The sequence below is a fragment of the Arvicola amphibius genome, chromosome 5, assembly GCF_903992535.2.
Source record: "Arvicola amphibius chromosome 5, mArvAmp1.2, whole genome shotgun sequence".
NCBI lineage: Eukaryota > Metazoa > Chordata > Mammalia > Rodentia > Cricetidae > Arvicola > Arvicola amphibius.
Window position 1 is genome coordinate 37,732,780 of NC_052051.1, and position 21,755 is coordinate 37,754,534.

At 40.9% G+C, this 21,755-nt stretch overlaps 2 pseudogenes; one reads left to right on the plus strand and one right to left on the minus strand.

Annotated features, from left to right (window-relative positions):
- Window positions 1-3,267: 3,267 nt before the first annotated feature.
- Window positions 3,268-4,337, minus strand: LOC119815182 (annotated as a pseudogene).
- Window positions 4,338-4,942: 605 nt separating this feature from the next.
- LOC119815183 overlaps window positions 4,943-21,755 on the plus strand; it is a 40,215-nt pseudogene continuing 23,402 nt past the window's right edge.

The following is a 21,755-nucleotide window of genomic DNA, read 5'->3' on the forward strand; positions in this document are numbered from 1 at the left end:
GATGCTATGGGCAAGGGGTAAAATATAAGACTAATATTAGCAAGTGAGATGTGTTTTACTATTATTCAGATGAGGCTGGCTGAAAATGAGTCTCAGAAACAGAGGAATGGAGCTAAGACAAAAGAAACTTATATTTACCTCCAATTACCTTAAGAATTTCCTATCTAAAGACTTGATTATTTTAAGTTTTCTCTAGAAATCTGAGTGGCCAGAGGTTTAATATGATGTAACCTAGCTCTCTATCCCCCTATGAACTATGAGAGATTTTTAGCTGTGTCACAAGTGAAAAGGGACACAGATGGCACAAGCTAAATATACGTTTAAAAGACATTTTTGGTCTAAAATGTCCTTAGATCAAAGACATTTAAACAATAGGGGTTGCTCTTACGGACAGTACAAACAAGGCAGGTGTGGGAACAGGCCTTCAGAACTACAGAGTATGTGATAAACTGGGAGGCAGAGGGCCATTGTAAAAATGATCTGTGATGGATCTGATTAATGAACAAACGCTAAAGATGAGACGGTCAGGCAAGTGGACACCAAGCCCTAAAGCTTGGATAAGCAAAGAGGCATAGGTATGAGGCATGGGGAAGAAGCAAGGGGAGGGGGGACGATAGAAAGGGTCATCCTATACTTGAAACCCTTAGAAGCTGGCCAATAAGCCTTTCCGAAGAATTTTAAGAAAGACCTAGGACTTGGTGTTATATAACCAAATTTAAGCTTCTGAATTCCACGGTACAATTCTGAGTACAGCCACAGAACAGCAGCCCCATCTGAAAGACTGTAAGAAAGAAGTGCCCTTTCTTGCAGCCCACCTGAGCTACTGACTTAGAATCTGAGATGAAGCCCACAGCGTATCTGGATAGTTTTCAGGTGATTCTATGTGCTCTGAAGTTTGGGAAACAGTGAGTTAGGAAGCTGCCAAAATCATTAATAACAGGATGGTTGCACACCGGACTTCACAGCAATTGTGACAGCATGTGTACAACTTGCACAAAGTTAAGACAGATAACATCCCAGCATAAATAGGGTAAGGCAGCCTGAAATCCCACCACCAGCTGAGCAGCTATTGCCTTTCAATAGCTGCGAGGAGAGGGGGAATCAATGTTCTTTAATGATGTGACTCATCATGGGTCTACCATGCTTCAGAGCAGACTCCACTCCCAAGAATAGCTGGGCAACATATACGGGACTCATTGAGAAAGTGAAAAAAGAGGAAAACAACTCAAGATGGTTAGGCTGGCAGGTAAAGATGGAAAGGGTATGTGTAGGATGAGCTGGGCTTGGGGAGGATCAAATGACACAAGACACAATTGTCAAATATTGATTAAAAAGTATTATTTTTAAAAGAAAGTATATATCCCCAAAGGAAAACATATTGGCATAATGGAGAATTCCTTTGCAGGCCTCAAAATCAAACAATATAACAAAAAATTCCCAAAGGACTTTTAAAGAAAAATATAGTGCATTTTATCATAAGAATCAAGAATAGATAAAATTACTTGTGCACTTATCTTAGACTCTTTGAGAGAGTGTTGAATACTGTGTGAAGATATAGAGTCAGAAGTCCCAGAAAAGACCTCTTGTTGGTGAACCAAAAATTGAGACTGTTCACTTCGAGGTCACACACACATGCACACACACACACACACACGCACACGTATATACACACGCACACACACACACACACACACACACACACACACACACATGAGCATGAATGGGGGCCTGACAAATGATAAGAGTCTTGTCTAGCAGTGGCAGATCTTTCAGTTGTGTTTTGGCTTCCCTGCCAAGAGCATGTATCTTTAATTCCATACCAAACAGACCAAATAGACAAATCATTCATCTGAGAAGCTGCAACACAATAAATATTGGAAATCTACAGTGGGTCCCAGAAGGAAATACAGAAGAACTCTGGCCTTGCTCACCTCTAATTTATCAATTTTATTATTTCTCACACGAATATTGCATTAGGTTGTTTTAATAACTTTCCTCCAGCAAATGAATTTCTCTCGAATGTAGACTAATAACAGGCACAAAACAAGTTCTTTCTGGTCCCCAACGCCGAAAGAAAATTACTTCCACATATTATAGCTCAGTAATGACAGCATTTAGTGTAAACTCCATCATCAGAATGATCACAGAATGGTCTGGAAAGTGCCTATTTCCACAGAACACTGAGCTAGGCTTATAATTCTAGCTAGAAGCGTCTAGCTTCATGTAAGGCACTGGCTAGCAACCTGGAAACTCTATTTGTTTCTCCCAGCTGATGGACGTTAGGGACACGCTGTCAAGAGGATACCTCTCTTTATGTCCACTCCACACAAAGACCTGCACATTCAGTTTCAAGACTGAGCGGTCTTTGTTTGATGAACAAGTTTTTCTTTGTTGTTTGTTTTTTTTTTTTTTTGCAGTTTCTGTGTCTACTGTCTTACTATTGTACTAAGGTTTGGTGAAATCCTGATTGTCATACAGAGAAGCCTGGCTCTCCAACCTAAGGAAAAACAGTATGCTCAGAACTGAGTAAGAAAGCCTGAGAAGAGGAGCTTATGGCTGAATACTATCTTCTACAGACCATAGTATTTATAGGATATAGTGACCAATGACTATTGGCTCTCATCACTATATAGTAGATGTCCTTCATGGCACTACACAAATAGTGAAATATTCAGATGGCCTATCCTCAATGGCATTTCCAATGTCTCAACCAGGCTACCTTGATTAAATCACTAAACTCTCCACTCTCCCACTTTTCTTACTAAAGCAAGGATAGTAGGTTATAATGTATGGAAACGGAGACTGCACTTACATTCCTGGCCACCAAGACCCAAATAATCACACAGAAACTATATCAATTACAACATTAACTAACTCTTTTTTTTTTTAAGGTTAAAATTTTCTTCATGTTTTTATTTCTGGTACCACTACCACAATTTACAGGGCAACACACCGGATGTAATGAAAAGAAAAAGAAAAAGCTACAACAGATGAAAGACCCCAGGGATGCACATCTAATTGACAATGCATTGCATTAATCAACAGCTGCACGTTCTGCAGACTGTGGCTATTGCAGCCCTGAACAAGAAGGGTTTCCTGTTTCAGCTGCAGTAACTTTCCTCACTGTGGATCATCGTTCCTTCTGTGGCGGATTTTTTACAGTTCCTCTAATTCATTTCGGACGGCTGTCTCAAAGGAACCTGCAGCTTTCCTGACAATTTCTCGCTCTCTCTCCTACTAAGAACTGTAGGCCATTTCTGCTGCTTTTTATAACCTTCTGCTTCCATATCCACCACTCCCACGACCAGATCCATAGCCACCACCACGGAGACTGCCTGAGCTTCTTCCACCAAAACGGCCCCCTTTCATGGGTCCATAATTTGAGTGCTGTTGCCCACTATAATTTCCAAAGTCATTATAGTTCCCACCACCATAGCTGCCTCCACCGAAATTTCCTCCTTCGTTGTAAACATCATATCTTTTTCCACCACCACTTTGGTTTCCATAGCCTGGGCCACCACCACCATAGCCTCCTCTGCTGCTATAAGCAGAACCACCACCATAGTGGCCACCGTCACCTCCAAATCCATTAATTATATCCACCACCTCCAGAACCACCTCTGCTGCCACCACCTCCACCACCATAGCCGCCTCTTCCACCAAAGTTTCCACCACGACCAAAATTACCTCCACCACCTCCGAAGTTTCCTCCACGGCCTCTCTGTGATCCAGCAGACTGCATCTCTTGTTTCGAAAGGGCCTTTTTCACTTCACAGTTATGCCCATTAATAGTGTGGTGTTCTGAGCAACAATTTTATCAACTGTGTCATGGTCATCAGAAGTTACAAAAGCAAATCCTCTCTTTCCCACTCTGCCTGGCTTCCATAACATCTAGGGTTTCAGTCTTGCCATCCTTTTTCAATGTAGTCTCTCAGGTTATACTCTTCTGTATCCTTTTTAATACCACCAACAGAGATTTTCTTCACTGTTAAATGGGCACCAGGCTCTACAGATTCCTCTCTGAAAATGGTTCTCTTTGGTTCCACCTCACGCCCATCAACTTTGTGTGGCCGAGCACATGCGCAGCATCCACCTCTTCAACCAAAGCCCCTGGAATGTTTTGTTTGGGGATCTCTCATTACCACACAGTCTGTAAGTGTGCCCCATTTCTCAAAATGTTCTCTTAAGCTATCATCTGTGGTTTCAAAGCTCAGACCACCAATAAACAGTTTCCTCAACTGCTCTTGTTCCTTTGGATAACGGCCCTCCTCCTCCCACCCACAGCCGTGATGGCCTGAGTCAGGCTGTGGGCAATCGGGCAGCAGTTTTACCGCCATTTTGAACTAATTAACTCTTACATCTTAAATTAACACATTTCTATTATTTTATATTTTACCATGAGGCTTGTAATTTGTTACCTCTTGCTTCTTGGGAAGCTACATGGCATCTCTCTGACTATGCCTTTTTACCTCCTCTATCTCTGCTTGAGTTTCCCACCTTGCTATATTCTGCCCTGCCAAAGGCCAAAGCAGTTTCCTTATTAACCAATGGTAATAAAACATATTCACAGCATACAGAGGGGAATCCCACATCAAATGTACTTAGGTTCTTTTTTATCTCAAATAGTCTATGTACCCATATACTGTTCCTTGTCTGATTCCATGATGCATTCCTCTGAAATTCATCATAAAATGATCTTACATCTTAATCAAATGAATGAGATTTTTAGTGACATGTACATCCTTTTTGCTAAACTTTGAAAGTTTCATCTTTTGTTGAAATAGAATGCACAGGTAGATAAAAATGATACACTAAAGTTTACACAAACAACAACTTCCATGATTAACATCAGCACGAGCAATTAGAACCTGCCAGGCAGCATCCCGAGCTTCTGATCATAGATATCGTTATCTTTGGATCTACACAGGAAATGTGATAGAAGATGCTGGTGCGTGTGGAAGAAGGGAACCCTTACACTCTGGGAATGGGAATCAGTCTAGCCATTATTGACACTGCCATGGAGATTCCAGCAAAAGCACACACTGGGACCTGTGAGAAAGCTCAGCATGGAGAGGCCCTTGCTGCCAAACCTAAGGTCCTGACTTAAATCCTTGGAACACAGATGTGGAAAGAGAATACTGACTCTGGGAAGTTGTCCTCTGACCTCTGTACATCTACAGATGTAGGTACATACACACACATAAAACATATAATGTGGCTTTATTCAGCCATAAGTCAGAACAGATTTACATCTTTGGCAGGAGAATAGATGGAATTAGAGATCATAATGTTAAGTAAAGTCTCACCAAGCCAATTCGCAAATGCTTTCTCTCCTGTTGGGGTATGGAAGACATAAAGTGCAGGGGGCTTGCAGATATATTAAAGCAGAAGCAGAATGTGGATTATAAGAAAAGGCAATAAATGGAGTAAAAATGATCAAAAAGAATATTATATGCACATATAGAAGTGCCATGTTGTAACCCATTTCTCTGTAGAATTAATAAATGCTAATAAAAACGAATGTATCTGTTAAAAGTAAACAAGAAACTTTTTGGGTAGAAGTTTGGCTTCTCACTAAAAATAATAACAACAAAAGTAACAAAAAAAAGTAATAAAAATCAAGTTAAGAAACAAAAGCGAGCATTCTGAGTGGGAAAAGTAGAATAGATGAACTGAGATAATCTTCACATTGAAACTCCCCAGTTTCTAGTATCCTGTGATGCCTACATTAATCGATCACCTATAAGATGCCCCAATGCAATAATACCCTATTTAGAGTCAGCTCGTGTCCTAATGCCTATTGCTTCTGTTGCTTTCACAAAGCCTCCCTGTGAAGCCCCACTGTGCTGTGGCTACTTTCACTTTTACAGTTTTCTTCTCAAATTCACAGCACTTTTTCCTGCCTGCCTGGTGGAAACATTTTTCAATACAGACTGACTGCATGTGCATTGGGAATGGCAGTCGGCAGACTGAAGCAGACAGATTTTCTTTTCTCCTGTACCGTTGTCTTTGAAACATATGTCTATGCTAAATTCCAGAGGTATTTCCAATGCATGCACACTGTCCCTGAACCTCTCCACTGGCTTTCGACATAAAAAGACTCTATCAGCATCCCAAGATAAATCTCACAACTTCTTCATCTAAAGCCATATCTAAGAGAAATAGTTTGAAAATGTAAACCTTTTAGTTTTTACTTTATCTTGAGCTTTAAAAAATAAAAAGGAAAGAGAAAAAAAGCAAAGAACTTTTAGATCCTACTGAGGAAAAAAAAAACGCATTTCAGGCTTTTTGGGGGATGCCATTCCTTTGAATTTGGAAGAAGCAGATTAAATCAAATATCTTCTACTTCATTGTAAGTTTCTCATACAGTTGCCCCTCCTGCTGGAGCTGTAGTAACTCAGAGAAATAGAATAGAAGAGAGAGAAGTGAGGGGGCAGGGAAAAGAGGGGGGCAGGGAAAAATGGACAGTATGGGGTTGTGCTTCTGACTATTTTAGATCCCTGGGCGTAGAGAGCATGGGCTCTCACATGAGACCTGACCTGATAGCACATCTTTTTCCTCCTGGTGATCCGCATTATCTCCTCCCACCAACTTCCTTCCCAATGAAGCACAAGTACTGGGGACTGGTGTGTGTGCACCTAAACAAGGGTGGGGTGGAGAACTGGACACTCGGACCCTAATTCCAAAATATACCCAGAGGCCCATTTCTGATAAAAAAAAAATGAGTAGATAAACTCCATCTGTAAAACCAGAAATGTTTTTTTTCTTTTCCTGTTGTTTATTGGTTTGTAAAGTTTAGAGGACTCAACAGAGAGAGTGAACTAATTTTGCTTTTGTTTGTTTTGCTTACCAAATGCTGGGGAATCTGGAGGATTTGAGAGAGAAAAGGATGTGACTTCCTGGGCATTTCCTGAATCAAAGGGATGGAAATGAGCCTTCCTGAGCTTAGGTTAATGAGAAGAAGCCCAAATAATACTGCTATGAACACAGATGAACAAATGTCCTTGCGGTATGATTGGGCATCCTTTGGGTATATGCCCAAGAGTGGTATTGTTGGATCCTGAGGTAAGTTGATTCCCAACTTTCTATGAAACCACCATACTGATTTCCAATGTGACTGTACAAGTTTGCATTCCCACCAGCAATGGAGGAGTGTTCCCCTTACCCCACATCCCCTGGAAGCAACCTAGATGTCCCTCAACCGAAGAATGGGTAAAGAAAATGTGGTACATTTATACAATGGCATACTACTCAGTGGTAAAAAAAAATATAACATCTTGAAATTTGCATGCAAATGGATGGAACTAGAAAAAAATCCTGAGTGAGGTAACCCAGACCCAGAAAGATAAACATGGTATGTACTCATGGATACTAATGGATATTAGCTGTAAAGCAAAGGATATTGAGATTATAGTTTATGATCCTAGAGAAGCTAAGTAACAAGGTGAACCCTAAGAAAAACATATATAGATCCACCTGGAAAGGGGAAGCAGACAAAATTGTCTGACAAAATTGGGAGCATCAAGGTGGGGGGAATAGGGAGGATGGAAGGGGAAGACAAGGGGAAATGGAAAGGGGAGAGGAGAACTTAAGAGAATAGGAGATTTGAAATGGAGGAAGAACAGAAACGAGAGCAAGGAAAAAGATATTTTGATGGAGGGAGCCATTATGGGGCTAGCAAGAAACCTGGCACTAGAGAAATTCCCAGGAATTCACAAAGATGACCCCAGCTAAGGCACTAAGCAATAGAGGAGAGGGTGCCTGAACTGGCATTGCCCTGTAGTCAGACTGATGAATATCTTAAATATCACCATAGAACCTTCATTCAGAAACTGATGGAATCAGAGGTGGAGACCTGCATCGGAGCACTGGGCTGAGCTCCCAATGTCCAGATGAAGAGTGGGAAGAGTGAAAATATGAGCAAAGAGGTCAAGACCATGATGGGGACACTCACTGAAACAATTTACCTGAGCTAATGGGAGCTCACCAACTCCAGCTGGACAGGGAGGAAACAGCATAGGTCCAAACTAGTCCCTCTGAATGTGGGTGACAGTTGTATGACTGGGGCAGACTATGAGGCCACTGGCAGTGGCACCAGGATTTATCCCTACTATTTCTCCTGATTTTTTTTGGAACTTACTCTCTTTGGATGGAAACCTTCCTCATCCTAGATATAGTAGGGAAGGCCTTGGACCTTTCCCAAAGCAATGTACCTTACCCTCTCTGAGGAGTGGATTGGGGGCGGGGGAATAGGTAGAGAAAAGGGGAGGAGGAGAGGGAGTAGGAATTGGGATTGGTATGTAAAATAAAAAAAAAAAAGACTGTTTTCTTTTTTAAAATAACTTGAAAAGAAAACAAAAGAAGAGAAACCACCTGTGTATTTTGCTTCTGGATATCTTTGAGTAGTTGAAAAAAAGAGGAGAAACCCAGGAAATACGTCATCAAGGGAGAGAAACAGACAACTTCCTATTTGAAGCTCTGAGAAGGATGTTTTAAGCAAGCACTGGGATTTCTACTTAAAACAGCTAGGCCCTGTATTGACAGAAATATTTAGGAGCTCCTACTTCAGCCTTAGTCAAGATTCCAACCTATGGCACACAGGAATGTTTTGGCCTTGTTGTTTTTGCTTTTTATTTATTTTTATTTCATATGTATATATCGGTGCCTGCATGTGTGTACATGTGTGTGCATGAGTATGTAAGTTCCTGATGCTGCAAGAAGTCAGAAGAGAGCGGAGGATCATCTGGAACTGGAAGTATGGGTCATTGTAAGGTCTCCATGTAGTGCTAGGAACCAAATCTGAGTCTGACTGTGAGAGCAGCAAGTTTTCTTAATACTGAACTATCTCCCCTGCTCCAGGAAGATCTTTAAGATTTCTCAACCCCAACAGCAATCAAACTTCATCTCCAACATTGAAGAAGGGAGACAGCAGACATCATACCTAGAATTCATATTTAGGGCTACAGACTTGTTCAGAGGATAATGGGGCACATGGCCAATGACCAGAGAAGGTATGAACAGAAGTAGTTCCACAATCCTCAAGGAGAAGACAGGAGGTCCAAAAGAAATTCTTACTGGATCCCTTCCTTACAGGGTACAGGTACACATCTGGACTTTAGTTGCCATGCTGGGAACTACAGAGAGAAAGGAACCCTAAAGAAAGGAAGTATGGCCTTCAACTTAGGAAGCAAGTCCTCAAAATCCAAACCATTCCAATATTTATGTCAGAGAGGTAACATTTTGAACCAGAAGGGAGGAGTTGTCTTAAAGATGGGGCTTATAAGCAGGCAGCGAGGACCAAAGGGCACTGCTTGTGGCCACATCACAGCAGCATCAGGAGCATCTCTGGTACTGAGGAGAACTGCTGCCTCATCATACACCATCTTCTTGGAAAGGTTTACATCCTGTGAGGCTGGAAGGCTCTGTGTTCATAACTAAGCATTCTCCAGCATGGGTTGAAGAAGCACCATTGCAGGCTAGAAATAAGGCGTCCTCACCCACTATCCTCCTTTAAATAACCACAGCTATCCAAGAAGTGCATCCCATTCCTTATATCTGCATCCAATTAATTGTACCCCAGAATCCGATAGTGTCTCCTTCAGCTCTCTCCTCCATTTTATGTTGATGGCATTGAAAGAGGAAGGAAGTATCCTCCATCTTAAATGGGTGCTCTGTTGAGGATGGGCCTCAACAAAAAAATATTCCTTACCAGGTAGGGGCATGGGAATTGAGGAAATATAAGAATATGAAGATGTATAAAATAATAAGACAGAAAACATAAAGTATGGGGAAGGCATTCCAGTGACTAAAATTCTGAAATTTGCCCACGTTTCTTTTTCCACAGCTTTTAAGGCAACATAAACTGGGGAGAAGATAACAAAAGATTTTATTAACATGATACAAAGGGTAACTCACACAGTCACCTCTGAGACATCAACTCATTAGCATTCTCTTGTCTAGGTAGTGAAGGTGCTCCAGGTCAGTATGCTGAAGACTGCCCTTCCCTAGGTGACCTCCTAGTTCCAATAGAAGGAACAGAAGTACATTTGCATATCCTGACCACCTGTCAGGATGGCACTGAGCTATCTTAATTTCAAAAGAACCAAGCAATCACCTCCCTGAGTTAGGAGGTACAACTATGCTTGTCAAATCCACAAACTCTCTGATCCTCAGACAAGGTGGAAATGGGCCTGCATTATTTTGGCCTCCACAATGCTCTATTGTACATTCCCCAGCAGTGAACCATATCTGAGTTTGCTAAGAAATCACTGAAAATCTGCTTTTAATAGACCCATCTTTTAGCGTGTTGTACATTACTGTATCAGAATGCCAAGACTGGGTGACAATAAATTTATTAGCTTTACAGTCCCTGAAGTGTTCACATGTTTCCACATCTACTGAGGGCTTCTCTATGCCTCGAGTTCCCTTGCCTTTTGTAAACACCCCTGGCAGATACCTACTCAGGAAGGTATGTCCTACATAATTTAAGCACCTGTGAAGGGTCTACTCTGAGAACTACTGCACTGGGGACCAAGTTTCCAAAACAGAGCTACCCCTGTGACCAACAATGAAAACTGAAGCTTTGGAAGTTTACTGAATTCATTCAGGATTCCACAGTAAAAGGTTATGAAGACAAAATTCAAACGTGTACCTTGAGTACATGTGCTGTATTGTATAAATGTGAAAATTAAAGGTACATTTTGCTTGTAAAGACAGAAGTTTTCAATGGAATATCAAGAGAGGCAAATCAAGGTTCTGACATGGTGAAGTTTAGATGGGATTTGACTCTCACTAAAATCCAAAATTTACAAAGGGAGTCTACTTGTATGGTTTTTCACAGCCTTTATAAACAATGTACAAGAACCTTCCTTTCTCCAGACCTGCTCAGACTTAGCTCTGTGAGGAACAGCCTGGAGGTTAATAGATAAATAATTGGAAATGTAATATTGCTTCTTCCACCATGGCAGCCTCTAATGAAGAACTCCTATTTTGTGTAATCTGTTACTCTGGATGCTAGCTCTCATACTTGTAATGTTCCTTGATGCAATGGGAAGGACAGCTGTGTAGCTACAAGAGCAGGAACTCCACACCAACTATATCATGATTCCCATGCCAAATTTCCCATCTACTATGACTTTGAATAAATGTAAATGCCCATTCTTCATGTAATCCATCTGTAAGGCAAGAAAGTGATCTTGGAGTCTCCTCTTTCTCCATCTGTTGTAAACATTGGAGACATTATATGGAGAGCACAGAGTGAAGTACACATTGAAGGGATTTCTTGCTCCTCTGTGTCTGGGAATAGTCTCGAGCTCTCTTCTTCACTCACTGCAGCTTCTACACCATCATCACTGAAACATCCAGGTAATCTCTTGCTGCATACACACATAGCTGTATATCTCAGTCTCAACACTTTATAACATAGAACAGGTGGCTGAAATAGAACAATAAACTGAGTTTATGGTTTATGCATAACCGTTTCTGTAAGTTGATCAGAAACTTCTTGAAGTCAGAGATTATCTGGTCCTCATCAGTCCCAGCACCTAATCCAGTGACTGCTCCCAGTATATCTGGAACAAATCTTTGCAGAATAAGTGAATGCATACAGGCATTGGGGGTTGGCCTTTAGAATCAGCTAGCTGTATTCCCTAAATCCCAAAGATCTTCCTATTGGTTTGCAGAATCACAAAAGTGTACTGTCACTCAATTTTCTTTTTTTCTATTTTTTTCTTTTTGCTTTTTTCTTTCTATTTATTTATTTATTTATTTATTTATTTATTTATTTATTTATTTATTTGGTGTTTCGAGACAGGGTTTCTCTGTATCTTTGTAGCCTGTCCTGGAAGTAGTTCTTATAGACCAGGCTGGCCTTGAACTCACAAAGATCCACCTGCCTCTGCCTCCTGAGTGCTGGGATTAAAAGCATGTGCCACCACTGCCCAGCTGTCACTCAATTTTCATTGTGACTCTATCAGTCATTATCCCCTCCCTTTCATTCTCAACTCTCAGATAGCTATTTCCTACTTTTCACTGAGGTTAAGAAAAGCCTCAAGTTCTTGTATACACTCTAACATGCTCCTCCAATGAGCTTGGGCGAGATGAGACCCATCTACTTGGCAATTTGGAAGAACTTTTAGAAAGGTGTCTTCTTCATTTAGATTTTTCTCCCCCTCACCTCCCGCCCCGTGTAACCTTGTGGAATCAGTTCTCTCCTTATTCCTACTTATCTAGGGAGCAAACCCATGTTATCAGGCTGGCTCAGCAAGTGCTTTTATTTTCCCAGCCATCTCACCAGCCCTCCATTAAAAATTTGCAAAGAAAAAAAAAAAAAAAAAAGAATGAGACTGAATTACTTTCCAAAACTTCTCTTAAAACAAGGATATGGGGATGTTTTCTAATTTTGCCTAATGGAGACTGATCACAAACATGCTAGAGACTAGTAAGGGGTGGAGAAAACCTTGTCTTGATGAAAAGATAGTCAAGGGAGAATCATGGTTCTTCTTTCCAGCTGGATGTTGCCATGGTTACACAGGATGGATGAAACTATAGCAGCCAGCCTGTAATCATAAGGAGATTCCAGTAATATAACAATGCAGGGTGGAAGGAAGGATCCTTGATGACATCAGTGAGCCACTGTCACATCTTTGGAGACATCTGTTTTTGGATTTGGATAGTCCCACGAGTGGACTTCGGTGCTTATTTCGGAAGCATCTTGACATAACGGGGAAGATGATTGCCTTGGTCAAGAAGACTGGATTGCAGGAAAATAAAGCAACTAACACGAAAGCAGAAAAAGGAACTAACAATATTGTCCCAACATGAGCATCACACTCTATCAAGAGCGATGCAGCATACCCTAGGGAGACGTTGGGAATATTTTGTTTCATAAAAGAACTCACAGAAAGGTTAAGTAATTTACCTAAGATCAAATAGTAAGTTTCCGTTTTAGAAGCCCAACTCATGTTGGTCCAGTTGAAACAGAAAGCAGGATTTTGTGTGCCACATGCAGACAGAGTTAATATTCTATTACCATTACATCATCCTTTTGTTTGGCTGAGTGCCCTCTGTCTGATCTTTTTCTGTGACTGGATTTGGTAGGGAGACTTGTAAGGCATACGGGGAACAATGATGCTTTCAGAAACATAGCAATATGTGTAGTGTGGGTGATAGTTTTAAGGCTCAAAGCTACCTGGGGGACTTTGAATAATACATAGGGCCGGCCAGGGCAAACAGCTCTCACTGAAAAAGACATACATGAGCACACATGTTACCAATATTTTTTTACAAAGCTCTTACCAATTATGAGTTACTTGATTTATTTATGACATAATTAAGGAAAACTTTTAACAAATCAGTTGTGTCTGGTTTGGACTGGGTAAAAACACATCTATTACTTTTCCTATTCCTTGGAAATTTCAGTATACCATAATTGTATTTCTAATGACAGAAGATTCATCCCAGCTCATTGTGTATGCACTGCCTGCTTCTCCACACATTTGTATTGCAATAAATGAACTTGTTCATTATCCATAGTCATATTTTTGTTGTGCAATGTTTCAATTTTTGAAAGCCATGTAATCACTTCATTGTGGTGTTGGGAATTGTCATTATATAATGTCTAAAATTTCAAAAGGATGCAATTTAGGGATTTTGATCTTATAGCATAAATATATGCCTGACACGTAATATGAATAAACTTACTCCAGATGGCTGCTCAAAACAGATAAATCAAATTTCCCAGTAGTAGCAAACTCAAGCCTCAAATATAGTTTTTTCCTTGATTAAAATAACCAGACCATCCATGTCAATCAAATATGCTAAATGTGAGAAAATTAGAGTGCTTGATTTTTTAAATTAGATTTTCTGGTCATTTTAGGAGGTTGTTTTTTGGGGGAGCGGGTGGGAGTGGGGGCTACTGAAGGTAAGACCCTCCTTCCTGAGAAGGCTCCAGATTCAAATTCAGTTTCATTCTTGTACGAAAAGATGTAGAAGTTCAGCCTTCTGTGACTTCCCAGGAGCTGGCACGATGAATTTCACTCACTCACGTGTAAGTGGCAATGTCTTTCCTTCCACGGTCCTCCAAGCTCTATTCCTAAGCCTTTCAAACACTGACCAGCCCAGAAACTCTACAGAAAATGTTAATGAAAGGGAAAAAAACTTGGTTGAGTAAAACAAATGACCCTTAAAGTCAGAGAGCGGTGTGTTTACTGACTACACCTTCACTAGCCCTGACTTGGGTGGACACAGCATAGCTCAGAAGCACCTGCAAGCAGCTTGACTTTCTGCTCAGTTGCTAGCAGCCTTCCTGTGTTCAGCAGCTACTAAAGTTCAGTCCCTTCTCCAAACTCTCATGCGTGCAGTTGGAAAATCGGTGTAAACGAAAGCAGCGCACGATCAAAACCTTCAACTCTATTACAGAGCCGCATGCCAGTCTCCCTTCAAAAACATTTTTCACTTACCGTCCCATGGAGACCGGTGAGATCCATGGACACCTACCCGCCTTTGCTCCCAACCCTTTTAGAAAACCACCTTGCCTGGTTATAGGGCTTAAATGTCCTGAGATCTTTCAGTAGCCATGCTACTGGAAGACCCCAAAGCCCACAGCTCAGCAAGCTTTTGTCCAGGGAATCACCTTTTAACCAGTGAAAAATGATGGGGAAAATATCAATCCCCTGAATAAAGGAGAGGAAATAGAAGATTAGCGCTGATGAGTAGGCCAGTAAAAGACAGAGAAATGTAGGTGCCCGATAAAAATTAGCAGGATTTGAATATATGAAAATAAAAACGTGTTTCATTTTAAGGGTAGGATTGAGAATTCATTTAATAAAACTATTTTTACTTTGGAAATCATGAATTTAAAAAGGGTAAATTTCTTCAAATTTTGCTGCTTGTGATTGTATGAAGTGCACTGTAATGGACATACGAAGCATTCACAAACTCAGCCCACATTTCCTCCCTTATACCTAATTCCTTTCCTTAGAAATCATATTTCCCAAAGGCTGTGGCCACCCACCACAACCCATCGGGGCCCCGTTAATGCAAACGTCCTGACTAAATTCTTCTTCATCAATCAATTATCTCAAATCAGAAACTCTCGGGGATACTTAAAACTCTCCACTTATCGATAGCCTTAGTCAATGTCAAATTGTACCATATGGCACTTGATGTATCCATTAATCCTCATATAGAATCATAATAGAAGGAACATATTCTATCAGTCTCTCACATCCTGTCTAATGGGCGCTGTAATAGATGGCATGGTTATTCTGCATAGGAGGGGCCTATTCACTCACCGATGCTTCACAAATATTTGCCTGTAACTTTCATTAACGCCTAGCAAGGTCACATTCAAACTCTCACGCAGCGAAGACTATAAACATAGCCTTTTTACATAGAGATATCCCAAAGCAAATCTGTGGCACACTAGCCATGAATAATGTAGGGCATAAACCCTCATAATAAACAACCTCCAATAGCAATTCCCAAAGTAAATATGATTGCTGTATCTCGCCCAAACCATCTGCAGTGGACAGCACAGGCCAAGGGACTCTAGGGAGATGCCCGACATTGTCATTCTCAAGCCTCAGCCTTTCTTGCCAGTGTCTCTGCTGAGGTAAGTTCTTTCAATTGAATAGAAGTGAAACGTGTGAGCTGCCTGGCTACGCAGAATCCGGCCGCACAGTGAGTCCCACCTGAAGTCCGGCTGAGATCCATTACCCCTTTTAGGGAACTTGCCATTTTTAAAGAAAGGGGAGCTGCTCTCACTGGGCAGTCAGGGCTCTTATCTGCGCAGCAAGTCACTGGCTGAGCCACATTTTCTGCTAATTAAATTCACTGTGGGAGATTCCTAACATGTGTCTCCATGGGAAATGGATCTGAAAATCTGGATGCTGCCCCTAATTGCTTCTGGTAACCAGGTTATAAAACCAGCACGGTCAAGCCTGGAGAAAACGGAGCTAGATAAGGATGTCTAGATGTCAGAGCACATGGGCTTCTGCCACCTACAGCTAGGAAAGCAAGAGCCAGGCTCAGCTACAACTGGGCACATTCTGAACAATGCCTGTACTTCGTGCTTCTCAACCTAGGGATGCAGCGAACAGGAAACGGGGAAGAAGCACAGTGGTAAATGGCCCTTATGCGAATTGCTTAACCTGAGCTGAGATTATCTCAGGCCTGGGCCTTGGCAAACGATCCAAGATGTGATCCACACGCTGACAGCCTCACCATCACCTGGGAGCTTGCTAGAAGTTCACAAACAAGGGTCCTGCCTCAGAGGGGCTTAAGCAGAATAACTAGGGGAGTGGAGCCCAGTAATCGGAATGGGAACAACATCCCTACCATGTGAGTCTAAGACCAATTAAAGCTTAAAGAAGGCCTGTCTTCAAGGGCACAGCATCAGGAGTGAAGGCATGTGATTCAAAGCATCTGACATCAGGAAGACCTTGTAGCCCGTGTCATCTGTTTCTCATTGTTTTGATTACCATATGCTCTGGAATACAACTTCAAAACTCAGCAACTTAATGCAACCATGGCTCCTTGGGCTGGCTGGACCCAGGGAGGATGTTTCCACGGCTTTGTTGTAGGCAGATGGTGAGAGGAGATGGAGTCGCAGGAATAAGTGACTTGGCTAGACACCCGAGATGGCTACTGTATTCGTATGCCCAGTGTTTGAACTGTAATGACTAACAGCTGTCAAGGCATTCCCCGTCCGAACAGACATGCCATGTCTCTGGCATAAGCTACTTCACAGCATGGCCGTCCTTCTTATTCGATGGCTGACCTTTTCTGGAGTAAAAATCCTAAGAGGGCTTGAACAGAAGCCATCAGGTCTATAGGGCTTGGGTCTGATCAATCACAACCACACTTCGTTCATATTTTCTGTGTGAAAGACAAGTCGTAGAGACAGCCCGGGCTCAAGGAGAGAGTCCCACATAATCAGGGATGAGGTCCTCTCTATAAACCAGCTGCCACATTTATGAAGGGAAGGAGATCTATATCCCTTAAAGGCCTTCATGGTTATTATATCCCATGATTCTCTGGTCAGGCAAATATCCGTGCTTCTTAGAAGTCTATTACATCTATCTTGTGGAGGCCCATTTCTCTATGCTATCACCATTGCTCACTTAGCCCTAAGCACACACAGTCTTGCGTTGTGATTTACCTTCGAAATGGAGTTACTCTGACTTTCCAACTTGGTTATAAGGTCCTAAAGGTCTTTATGCCTCCTTGAAGCTCCATTACATGATGCAGTGACAAATACATCATGTTAGGCGTGCAATGAAGATGTGATGATGACAGTGACGATAATGTTGCTGCTGCTGCTGCTGCTGCTGCCACCGCTGCTGCAGCTGTTGCTGGTGGTGGTGGTGATAGACAGAATAGAATCACGACTTTTAAATCATCCTGTCAACTTGAATCAGTACAGAGCAACCATTTACAGAGTTGAAAAATAATACACAGGCTTTTTATAATTGTCCAGACATCTTTTAAAGCTGACTTCTTATGTTAGGCAAAATAGGGGCGGGGAGATTATTTTCTACTGATGTTTTATTTCCTTCAAATAAACACTCAAATGTTTTTCCTTTCCTCTATTACTCCTCTTTTCTTCTCCCCTTCCCACTTTTCCTTCCTTTCTTCCCTACTTCTTCCATCCTTTTTTTTTTCACAGTGCAGAAGGAACTGTGGCGTGTAATCATTAAAATATTTTATGTCTTCCAATGATATTTTTTTTTACTCCTGTGAACTTAGTGTGGCCACATAGCTGAATGTGGACAGTAATCCCCATCAGTCCGGCCCTAGACTCTAATTAATGATCTCTTGCCAACTCCTGTGGCAAACTGAAGGTGGCAAAACCACTTTGAAGCTCTAACACTATATACTCAGGAAGTAAAAGCCACTTGTGTCTCTGAGTCACAACACAGAACAGTCAAACAAAAACTATTCTCATTGCTTAAACAAGAATCAAATCTCTATTGTGAACATTGAATTAGAGGGTTTATTGTAGTAGCTAAAACTTCATTCATAGACCAAGCTCATGCCCAGAATCGATATCATGTAGTATCAAATGTCAACACTTTAAACTGACATTTAAACTGCACATTTTTAACAAGAAATATATTTTTTACCAGGAAATACATTTCTAACATACTCTCTTAATAGTAACTCATTAGTGGATTTGTTTAAATATTTCACATTTTTCTCAACCAGATTCTACATGACGTATATTTAGAACATTTCATTACTCATACAAAACTGATGTCTCTAATCTGTTTCTACAACGTATTTTCCATCAAGTCCCCAATAGGATCTCAAAAACAACATGTGTATATTTCACTCTCTGGACCTGTTACCTTTTCTTATTCTATCTAAACTCATTCACTCACTTCAAATAATTGTGAGGACCTATTATTCTGTGCTAGACAGACCTATATCCTTGAGATGCCAAGACAAGTAGAGCAAACACAATCAGAGTAAAGTCCTTCCTAGTGTGTTCTAGAAGGGGAGGTATGAAAAGTAAGGTGAAGGACAAAATAAAAAGATCGTGATATCTTTACAAAGGTGGGAGGACTACTTCTCTGGACTTTGAAAGGTGAGTGGCTCTTCACGAGGCAGAGGAAGAAAAGATTAAAACAGACTTTGGGAGTATGACAGAGGAACCCTTGTATGTTGCTGGCATGTCCATCTTAAGGCTAAGGATCTCAATAGCATGGGGCAATGATGTGTGAGCGATCACCTTAGGTTCAGGACTGAAGAGCAAAAGAGTGACTTGTGAGGATTTGTTCAGGTCTGACTGTTCTACATTTTACATTTTGATTCCAATGTTCACATGGGGCACTTAACTCGGCTGAAGGGATCCTTTCATCTCACAGAGGACCGTCCCAGTCTTATGCATGTAAGCTTGGCTCAGCAAAGGTAGCTTGGCTTCCTCAAGGTAGTTAGATGTCCCGAGCTTCTGTATGAACTCTCCATTATTCACACCCTGTTATTCTCTGCTGTGGTCCTCCTTGGATAGCATTGTGACTCAGGAAATTCCAATTCCAACCATGTTGAAACAAGTAGTCAGTCTTTTGAATGCTGACTATATGTGACTGATTTGGGTTTTTTTGTTTGTTTGTTTGTTTGTTTGTTTTTTATTAACCTTTGACTTATCCAGACAGGACTGATGCCTGGCCTCACTGCTCATCTAAGTGTACAATATCATTTATCCTTTCAGTTTGGAGCACAGTATTTTTTTAATAAGAGTAATTGTAATTAGCTTGGTAAAGTTGGTGATTTACAAAAGATAATAATAGAAAAGAAATTCAAGGGCTAGATTATGAAAAGTGTTGTTAGTAATTTAGATCTAGTCTTACTTAGGCACAAAGGAATTTAAGACATGATGTCATATAATTAAAGTATTCTTGAACACATAAATACATATGGATGTGTTTTCTTGGTTTTCTACAGTATAAGGAAATACCCTAGGAAGACCACCTCCATAAAGAAAAGCTGTTTACTTAGGGTTATAGTTATAGAGGTGCAAGGTTTAGGGGACTCATTTGGTGATAACCTTCTTCATGACAGAGTTCCAGTGTGGCACATAGCATCAAAAGGGAACTTATTAGAGTAGTTTACAGGCTGTGTGTGGGTACTCCGGTAATGGCTGTCTTCCAATGGAGAGGCAAAGAATCCGGTAGTTGTTCAGTGCATGACATTAGATGTCCAACAGCCCCATTATGCTACTAATTTTTCTAGATAATTCCTAGAGAGCTTCTGGTCTTTGGTCTACATTGGAACCCTGAAGATGTAGGTTCTAATACCCGTGAAGAAGTGCCTCAGCAACAAAGTAGGTGGGCTTGCCAGTAAAAGTAAGGGCAAGCAGGCAAAATGCAAAAACTTCCTTCTTTTCCTTTTCCCATGTTGTTTTGTGGTCTGGCACCAGAAAACCTGTCATAGATTTAGAGTGGTTCTCCTACAATAAATGGTCCACACAAGGAAGTCTCTCTCAAATGTCTACCTGTGTGGCTTTTAGTTGATAACAAATTTAGCCAAGTTGCCAACCAAAATCAACCACTGCACATGATAATGAACAGAGAGTGCAAATGCCTGTCTGTGTGAGTCTCTTCATTTTCTTATAAAGCTATGAAGATACAATAATGGGTACTCAACCCTAGTGACTTTCTTTACACCCAATCACTTTCTAGTGTCCTCTGTTAAGAAGACCACAGTGGGATCCGGCTTTCACCCTCTTTATATCAGTCATTTATGTCTTTGGGAAATGAATTCTCACATGAGACTTTTTAAAGGAGAGACACAGGTAAACCATAGCTAGAGTATTCATGCCATAGTCACAGCACACATATGTGTGAATGTGTAAACTTACATATAGAGATACATAATGCATGCATACACTATATTCATAGTAAAATTTTCATAAAGCAAAGCAATTAATAAGGTCTTCTAAAATCTTAAGACATTATAAAATTAGTGATCATAGCATAGAGAACATCTCTATGACACCGAGATAGTAAAACAAAATAAATGTATTGTTTTAAAGTTTATAGAGAAAGGGCACTAGAATGACTCTAGGTTATAATTTCTGAAGAGGATAATATAGCACCATTGTGAATTAATAGAATAGCTAAAACTTGGGAGAGTACAGGTGACGGAGAAGAAGGGAATGAAATTCACTTTGCCATCCCAAATGTGAATGTTCTTAGACTTAAAAGTTTGACATTTTTGCATAACTGATGGTTTGGTAGGAGGAAGGGGCTTAGAAGCATTGGTGTGCAGAGGTTCTGTTCTAAACCATAACTGCTAAATTGAACCAAGTGGTAGAGAGAAGTACTGGAAACCATCCAAAAACATAATCCTGAGAAAAGGGGATAAACTGGCCCAATGGAGTGAGAAGAACAACATAAGCCCATCAAACACAACCAGGTGGCTTTATCTCACCACACTTGCTCTCAGAGGAGAGGAGTGGACCACACACCATTAAAAATGACAGAAAACTCAAGTTGGTATGAGAAAACATGAAAGAAAATCCAAAGGCAGACTGTGCAATTTCTGATGATTCCACAGTCAGACAGCTACCTTTGTTTCTACTTATTGCCTTTAGTTTTTTAAGAAGTAGTTTCAGCATTTGGCAGGGCAAGCCTACACATGGATATACCATTCAGGTTGCGTTTTCCTCGATCCCAATGAGAAAAATAAGGTCGTTATTCACCACGAACCTCAGCACTGGCTGCTCATTGTGAAGTCACATGCTCATTTGATCATCGAGGCCAGGGAAATAGTAGGCTGTAATTGGTTAGCCTGGATACATGACAAATTTTCACCCTGTGAGGCATTTGATGAATGCCAAATGACCAGTACTAAGCAAAAGAAAGTATCATCAATAAATCTGGGAGTTGTTATTGAAAATATGAAAGCTGATACTAAGCGGATAAATAAGAATTATATACAGCTGGATTTTATATGTATTTATTTATTTGGAGAGAGAGAAACACATACACACAGAGAGAAACAGAAAGACTGAGAGCAAGTACCATACTATGGTGTGTATGTGTAAGCCACAGGAGTTTGGGGAGTTGGTTCTCTCCTTGCCTTGTTTTGAGGATGGGTCTTTCTTGGTTTTCCATTGAGTTGCATATTCCAGGCTAGTTGGCTGAGCCAACTCTCCTTGTTACCCCAAGGCTGGACTGTGCATGTGATTGATATGTAATAAATGTACTATTTTACTGATGAGGAGCTTAGTTAGCTTACTTTGCTTTCAT